At 46.3% G+C, this 9,058-nt stretch overlaps 1 pseudogene; it reads right to left on the bottom strand.

Annotated features, from left to right (window-relative positions):
- Positions 1 to 535: 535 nt before the first annotated feature.
- The window catches only part of LOC136838305 (uncharacterized), a 20,323-nt pseudogene continuing 11,800 nt past the window's right edge, over positions 536 to 9,058 (bottom strand).

Genomic DNA, 9,058 nt, shown 5'->3' on the forward strand with positions numbered 1-9,058 from the left:
AGAGAGAGAGAGAGAGAGAGAGAAATAGCCAAACACAGAGAAAGATAGCCACAGAGAGAGAGAGAGAGAGAGAGAGAGAGAGAGAGAGAGAGAGAGAGAGAGAGAGCGAGAGCGAGAGAGAGAGAAAGAGAAAGATTGCCACAGAGAGAGAGAGAAAGAGAAAGATTGCCACAGAGAGAGAGAGAGAGAGAGAGAGAGAGGACTTTGAGCTATTTGACCTGTTTTGAGAGAGAGAGAGAGAGAGAGAGAAAGAGAGAGAGAGAGAGAAATAGCCAAATACAGAGAAAGATAGCCACAGAGAGAGAGAGAGAGAGAGAGAGAGAGAGAGAGAGAGAGAGAGAGAGGGGGGGGGGGGGCCAATAAGAGTGCCATTAATTCCGGGTTGGAGAGTGCCTGATATCTGGGACTTCTCAAAGTCAGATGCTCATATTAAGTCCAACGGTTATTGTGCGGCTCTGGGTCAAGTATACACCGGTTGTGTATATTTACATCAAATATACGTTCAATATACATCAAATATACATCTAATATACATCTAATATACATCTAATATACGTTCAATATACATTTAGGGTATACAGCTAATATACTCTAAATATATATATAATATACATTAAATATACATCTAATATATATTAAATATACATCTAATATATATTAAATATACATCTTATATACATCAAATATACATTTGAGGTAAACATACAATAAATATATATATGCTCTAAATATTCATTCAATGTTGACATACTTTAAATACCCATTAATTATATTAAGTATACATTTAATGTAAATATACATTAAATATACATTTAATATACACATTCATAGACATAAAAGGTCTTACGGGGCTGCTTAAAGTACCCTGCAGAGGGCACACTGTAGACGGTACCCGGTGCCCGTCTGTGTATATGTTCCCAATTCTCCGACGGGCCAATGAAGAATTAGAGGAATTTATTTCTGGTGATAGAAATTCATTTCTCGTTGTAATGTGGTTCAGAGTCCACAATAAGCTGTAGGTCCCGTTACTAGGTAAGCGATTGGTTCTTAGCCACGTAAAATAAATCTAATCCTTCGGGCCAGCCCTAGGAGAGCTGTTAATCAGCTCAGTGGTCTGGTTAAGCTAAGGTATACTTAAGTTCCCAAGTAACCTATGTGCATGTTCTATGTTGTATAAATAACCTATGTGTATATTTTATGTTATATATTACTGCAAACCTGCACCCAGACACAACATAACAAGCAGACGGCCTGGACGCGCCGAGAGAATGGGAGACAACGGGATAGAAAATACGTATGTTCCTGCAAATACACTTCTGTATGTTTCCAAATAACCTATAAGAAGAGAGACTCGACTTACCTGAGTATATGGCGGCTGGGGGCAGACCCATGCCCTCGGACACGTCGTGGAGGCCGTAGAGCCCTAGAAGGCGCCTCATGGTGAACTCGGCGTACTCCTTCATGTCCCCGGCTGTAGCGGCGGCCTCCTCCTCCTCCTCTTCCTCCTCCTCCTCCTCGCCCTCCTCCCGGGGGCCGCCAGGAGGCGGCGAGGACGCCACGGAAGAAGCGGCGGCGGAGCGGGAGGCGGAGGACGACAGGAGGGCATTCAGCCGCGGGTGGGAGAGCGAGGAGGCCTCGTCCAGCCGCCTCGGCAGGAGTGTCCTGCGGAGGGCCGGGGCCTCGGACAGGTCGAGTGGCAGCTCTGAGGAGGACGACCCGCCAGAGGCCTCCATCATGCCGGAGGGCATGCGGAGGAGGAGGAGCCTGCTGCTGGAGGAGGAGGAGGCGCCGGCCCCGCCCACCTCCGAGTCGCTGGCTCCGCCTGCCGCCTCGTCCGCGTTGGCGTCGTCCTCGCCGCTGTCAGTGTAGGTGTAGACGATGTTCCTCGGCTTGAAGTTCTTGCGTTTGTTTCTCCTGGCGCCTGCGGCAGCCCCCGCCATGGCAGCATCCTGCAGCATCGCCACGGGCGTCATCATCATGCCGGGGGCAGCGGCGGCGGAGGCGGCGTCGGGGTAGTACGCCCTGGACGAGGAGTCGTCGTCTATGAACATCGGAGTGGTGCTCTCCGAGTCGTCGCATTCCATGCGGTCCTCCTCGGCTCCTACGGCCACTTCGTCGTCCTCCAGGAAGGCGCGGGAGGCGTCCTCGGCGCCCGACTCCTCCTCCTCCTCCTCCTCCTCCTCGTCTTCCTCCTCCTCGTCCTCCTCCTCCTCCTCGTCCTCCCCTCCGGAGGACCTTTTGTACAGACCTAACGCGGAAGGCACAGCAGAAGGCAGGTTGGGATTGGGAGGGGGTTTGTACACGTCCAGGGACGCCGACAGGGAGGAGCCGGTGGGCGGAGCTATCGCCGACGTGGGCGTGGCCTCGTCTTGGCCCTCGTCGGGAGGGGGGGCGGCGGAAGAAGAGGAGGGGGGGTCCTCGCCCCCTGCGACGTCCTGGTCGGTGTCCATTCTGATTTCTGGGTCGTCGTCCTCTTCTTCGTCCTCTGGGTCGTCTTCGTCTGTTCGGATGCGATCTGGGGGAGAGTGAGACAACGTGAGCGAGAGAGTGAGATAACGTGAGTGAGAGAGAGAGAGAGAGAGAGGGGGGGCAGAAACAGAGATAGAGATTGGGGAAAGATAGAGAGAGTGTAATAGAGAAAGAGTGAGATAACGTGAGCGAGAGAGACCTTACCTTACCTTACCTTACAGTTCGTTCGGGTTGCCCCAGGTCCCTCAGTGGGGGCAGAAACAGAGATAGAGATTGGGGAAAGATAGAGAGAGTGTAAGAGAGAAAGAGGGGGAGAGAGAGAGATTGACGTAGAGAAAGAGGGAGAGAGAAGGACAAAGAGAGAGAAAGAGAACGAGATTGAGAGAGGGAAAGAGAGATTGAGGGAGAGAGAGAGATAGAGACTGGGAAAGAGAGAGAGAGAGAGAGAGAGAGAGATTGAGGGAGAGAGAGACAGATAGAGATTGGGGAAAGAGGAAGAGATAGAGAGAGTGCAAGAGAGAAAGAGAAAGAGAGAGAGTGCAAGAGAGAAAGAGAAAGAGAGAGACAGAGAGATTGAGGTAGAGAAAGAGGGAGAGAGAAAAATGGAGAGAGAAAGAGGAAGAGAGAGTGAGGGAGAGAGAGAAAGAGAGAAAGAGATTGAGAGAGAGAAATAGAGATTGAGGGAGAGAAAGAGATGAAGATTGTGGAGAGAGAGAGAGAGAGAGAGAGAGAGAGAGAGAGAGAGAGAGAGAGAGAGAGAGAGAGAGAGTTTAAATTGTATTTGAATACAGGGAATGTTTTAAACAATTTGATAAGGGGACAGGGAATGAATGAGGAATTACGTGACGAGAAGCCCAAGGTATTTCAGAGAGAGAGAGAGAGAGAGAGAGAGAGAGAGAGAGAGAGAGAGAGAGAGATAACGCAATCAATGAGTGATTGACAGGGAAGTATGACACCATTAACATTATAAATAGAGAAGACAGTTCTGGCATGGGTACAAAACCCATCTTAATGCCCCTCTCTCTCTCTCTCTCTCTCTCTCTCTCTCTCTCTCTCTCTCTCTCTCTCTCTCTTTATCTCTAGACTTCTCTGTTTCATTTTAGAAGTAGATGAACCAGTCTCTCTCTCTCTCTCTCTCTCACTCTCTCTCTCTCCCTATGTTTAAATTTACATTTCCCTCTCTCTCTCTCTCTCTATTTCTCCTTTCATATTAACCCTGCCTCTCTCTCTCTCTCTCTCTCTCTCTCTTCCTATGTTTAAACATGTTTCTCTCTCTCTCTCTCTCTCTCTCTCTCTCTCTCTCTCTCTCTCTCTCTTCCTATATTTAAGGTTATCTCTCTTTCTCTCTCTCTCTTTCTCCCTGTTTAAAATTTTCTTTCTCTCTCTCTCTCTCTCTCTCTCTCTCTCTCTTTCTTCCTATGATTAAAGTTATCTCTCTCTCTCTCTCTTTCTTCCTATATTTAAAGTTATCATTCTCTCTCTCTCTCTCTCTTTCTCCCTCCCCGCCCCCAAAAATTACCTGTGTGGTCAGTTGAAACGCGTAGCGTCGAATCGCGGGCGTAGTTCTGGGACGCCCCGGGTCTCTGCGTGCCGCCTAAGACTTCTGCTACAGCAGCTGATGATACGCCCACGACCTCCATGTCATCCTGCAGGAGGGAGGGAAATTGGCTGGGCGTTATTTCGGCGGAGTTGAGAGCTAAAACGCTAAATTAAAACCCTGGTAACTTAATCTAGGTCGAGAGGTATTGATTATATTCACATTGATTGTATTCATTAGGATTTAGGAATGAAAATGTGGATGTTATCTTAATCTGGCATCCTGCAGGGAGGAAAATTGGGTGTGGTTTTATTTTGGCGGATTGGAGAGATCAAACGCCAAATTAAAATCCTGTTAAATTCAAAATAAAATCATGGTTTTTTAGAAGGTAGAAATTTTTGTTGTTGGCCAAAATTATTTCTCTCTCTCTCTATCTCTATCTCTTTGTCTCTATTTCTCTCTCTATCTCCCTCAATCTCTCTTTCTCTCTCAATTTCTCCCTCCTCCTCTCTCTCTCTCAATTTCTCCCCCATTCTCTCTCTCTCTCCCTGAATCTCTCTCTCTCTCTATCTCTCTCTCTCTCTCATAAAATTTTCAGTGCCTGACAAAAAATAAAAAGATCTAAGGATATCATTCTGCAAACGGTACGACAACTCTCTCTCTCTCTCTCTCTCTCTCTCTCTCTCTCTCTCTCTCTCTCTCTCTCTCTCTCTCTCTCTCTCCCCTGACTCGTGACAGAAGCTGTTAATTGGCTGATTTAACAATTCCGCAGTTATTATATATAACTCATTTGCATATCTTCTCCACACGCCGGAAATAAGTCACGAATCTCATATATATATACACTGTGTATATATATATGACCATCTTTGCTTGATTCCAGTGCAGTATAAAGTTTGACTGGTTAATAATCTATTTTCCCAATCGTTTTACCGGTTAATAATCTGTTTTCCCAATCACTTGACTGGTTAATAATCTATTTTCCCAATAGTCTATTTCCCCAGTAATCTAACTGCTTTTATAATCTGTTTTCCCAATCATTTGACTGGTTTATAATCTGCTTTCCCAATCGTTTTACTGGTTAATAATCTGTTTTCCCAATCACTTGACTGGTTAATAATCTATTTTCCCAATAGTCTATTTCCCCAGTAATCTAACTGCTTTTATAATCTGTTTTCCCAATCATTTGACTGGTTTATAATCTGCTTACCCAATCATTTGACTGGTTAATAATCTGTTTTCCCAATGATCTGGATAGTTAATAATCTATTTTCCAGATCATTTGACTGGTTAATAATCTATTTTCCCGATCATTTGACTGGTTAATAATCTATTTTCCCAATAATCTGACTGCTTAATAATCTATTTTCCCAATACCTGGATAGTTAATAATCTATTTAACCAATAATTTGACTGGTTAATAATCTATTTTCCCAATAATCTGGATAGTTAATAATCTATTTTCCCAATAATTTGACTGGTTAATAATCCACTTCTCTAGATAATCTGACTGGTTAACAACTGATTTTTCCAATGTACCTGGTAATATATTTTTCAAATAACCAACAGTCACGTCCAACACAAAAAAATAAGTTTAAAATGTAATCACGCTTTCCCCGTCCCCCCCCCTTATCTTAGGCCAAAAGGGGGTAGGAATAACGGACCCCCAACCCCCCTCCTGTATTAGGAAGGGGGTGACGCCCCCTAACCCTTTCCATAACCCTTATTTCCTAATTAAAATTTTAAGACTAAATCGTCCCCATGTTTCTGGAACCCCTTCTGACAACTTCCAGGCCTGTAAACAGGAGGGAAAAACGCCCCCTTTATTCATTCTGGAAGGGGGTTATGACCCCCTAGGGCACCCCAGGACTTCCCAGGACCCTCCCGGACGCCCTAGGATGCCCCAGGACGCCCCCGCCACGAGGGAACGACACGCATTGGCGACAAATCTGAGGCCTCAACACAACGGCAAAAGGGGCGAGATTTGACACGCATAGGTCGTGATTTCATCCGGTAGCCGACAAGGTTGGCGTGCGTTTGGCGGGTCCTGGGGCCCCCCAGGGCCGACCTAGGGGGCTCCTAAAGGTGCCCAGAGGGTCCCCGGGTCCCCCTGGAGCATTTCGAGGGTCAGGGGATGCTAAGGGAGGTCAGGGAATGACGTTCAAAGGGGTAAAACTGACCTACGGGGGATGGTTAGTTGACAAAACACGCGATTTCGTCGCTTTTTCATTGTTTTGACATCCGAAGGGGGTACATCTATCACTTCCGGCGGCTAATAGGCGGTAATAGGGGCTAACAGATAGAAACAGGGATATAGAAAGGTAGGCCTACGTTCTATATACCTTATCTAGGCCCCGTCTATCACGTGTCTATCAATCTAGATGCGTCTATTGTATATTTCCTCCGCGCTATCACGTACAGCCCTTAATGGGAGTCCCGAGAATATTAGCTAATATTACATATTATGATTCACACCATTTTCTAATGAATGGAGCGGGTTTGGGGGTGGTTAAGGGGTTACCCGTGGGCCAGGTGAGTGAATTGGAAGGGGGGGGAGGGGCCAGGTAGGGGGGTTAGGGTCTAAATGAATGAACGAAATGCATAATATTTCATTTCCGGAATCCTGTATACCTCCCATGGTGACAATTTTAATAACTTGATTTACGATTTGAATAACGCCTAATAACGGCCCTAGGAAGACAATGGCGTTGTTGGGGGGGGGGGGTTATGGATGTGGGGAGGGGGCATCCCTTCCTGCCTGGCAGAACGAGAGAGAGAGAGAGAGAGAGAGAGAGAGAGAAGGAAACTTTGGCATCAGACACAACGAAGCGTTATGGCAATACCACCCCCCAAGATAAAATACCTTAGGGCATCGTAATGCCCCAACGGGGCGGGCTGGTGGGCATATGATGCCACCCCTCCGTGCCCTCCTCACCCCGCCTCACCCCTCGCACACCCCGCTTCTTCGTCTTGGCAGAGAATATCGGGAAAAGACACCGATTGACAAGAGAAGTATGTTAGAGGGACGACCTGGGACTCGTAAAATATTGGGTTGAGTGATGTCTAGTAAGGAAATATTTCTATAAATAACGATATGAGAGAGAGAGAGAGAGAGAGAGAGAGAGAGAGAGAGGGAGAGATAGTCTGTAATGGGAGCCATATGAAATTCTGCTTATGGTGGGGCTATCGGGGAAATGATCCTATATTTCATTTTATGGTTCTCTCTCTCTCTCTCTCTCACACACACACACAAGGGAGAGAGAGAGAGAGAGAGAGAGAGAGAGAGAGAGAGAGAGAGAGAGAGAGAGAGAGAGTTTCCCGATTACACAATTCATAAAAATATGACAGAAATTGACGAAAATATCTATGTATGAAACTCCTTAAGCTTATTCTCTCTCTCTCTCTCTCTCTCTCGTCACAAATCCCCCTGATCGCCGCCACCGTCGGCCTCTTTAATTAACCATGCCCCCCCCCCTCCTCTCCCTCCCTCCCTCCCGGGGAAAAACAAGCGCAGCCCACACAACCAATTTGCACGCAAATAAATATGAATTATGAAATTTAATATTAAAAGCCTTTGGCGGTAATCCGCAAAGAACCAATTTAGTGAAAACGGAGAGAGAGAGAGAGAGAGAGAGAGAGAGAGAGAGAGAGAGAGAGAGAGAGAGGAGAGATATTATTATTATTATAATTATTACTTTGACGATTTATCAGTAGAGAGAGAGAGAGAGAGAGAGAGAGAGAGAGAGAGAGAGAGAGAGAGAGAGAGAGTGTGTGTATGTGAGAAAGAGAGATTGAGAGAGAGAGAGAGAAATTATTATTATAATTATTACTCTGATGATTTATCAGTAGAGAGAGAGAGAGAGAGAGAGAGAGAGAGAGAGAGAGAGAGAGAGAGAGAGAGTGTATGTGAGAAAGAGAGATTGAGAGAGAGAGAGAAAATTATTATTATAATTATTACTTTGATGATTTATCAGTAGAGAGAGAGAGAGAGAGAGAGAGAGAGAGAGAGGGAGAGAGAGAGAGAGAGAGTGTATGTGAGAAAGAAAGAGAGAGAGAGAGAAAGAGAGAGAGAGAGAGAGAGAGAGAGAGAGAGAGAGAGACAGAATATTAAAAACAAAACAAAAAAAATAAAGATATCAAATTGCTGTTCTCTGCTGCTGCTGCTGCTGCTGCTGTTAAGCAAGATCCAGACGGCCGGAAGAGAAGAGAGAGAGAGAGAGAGAGAGAGAGAGAGAGAGAGAGAGAGAGAGAGAGAGAGAGAGAGAGCAATTAGTTAGATTAAACGCAGCCAAAAGATTGCCCACATTCGTACAGACATTACAAGGCATTTTACTTAATACGTTTAAAACAACTTTGGGTTAATTGGCTTAATCTGCCGTTGGGGGGGGACAACGCCCCCCTTATGTCCCCCCCCTGCAGACCCCTTTGTGGCCCTAAATCACCCAAAGAGAGAGAGAGAGAGAGAGAGAGACAGAGAAGCAACTCTTACAAAAAAAACTCACATCACAGCTTTCGTTCGAGCCATTCATCTCGCTCCAATTTCCTAAAATTCCCGGGGTCCTGCGCCCCCGCCCCGTGCAGGAGGCGGCGGCCCCCCTTCCCAGGTGACCCCCCGACCCTTCCCCTACGCCCCCGTCCCAGAGGCGTCTCGGTAGCAGCACTTATTTCATTAATTACTGGGGCCAATTTGCAAGTTTAATTCTTCTGTGTCATGAAGACACTGCCTGAATTATAGCTGTCCTGTATAGGTTGTGATAGGGGGGGCTACGCCCCCCTTCCTTCCTTGTCCCCCCCAAGGGGGGGGAAAGACGATTTTACCTCCAATTAAACGTTTTCTCGGGAAGACAGAGAGAGAAGGAGAGAGAGAGAGAGAGGGAGAGAGAGTGAGAGAGATAATAACTCTCATACGTGTCCTATGCCTGGTTTCAATTCGGTCAATGTTAATCTCCAGAATGTGGTCAAGAACGAGATACCTCTCTCTCTCTCTCTCTCTCTCTCTCTCTCTCTCTCTCTCTCTCTCTCTCTCCATTTTTCTACTTATAACACAAGCAA

Source organism: Macrobrachium rosenbergii, unplaced genomic scaffold (assembly GCF_040412425.1).
Source record: "Macrobrachium rosenbergii isolate ZJJX-2024 unplaced genomic scaffold, ASM4041242v1 60, whole genome shotgun sequence".
Lineage (NCBI taxonomy): Eukaryota > Metazoa > Arthropoda > Malacostraca > Decapoda > Palaemonidae > Macrobrachium > Macrobrachium rosenbergii.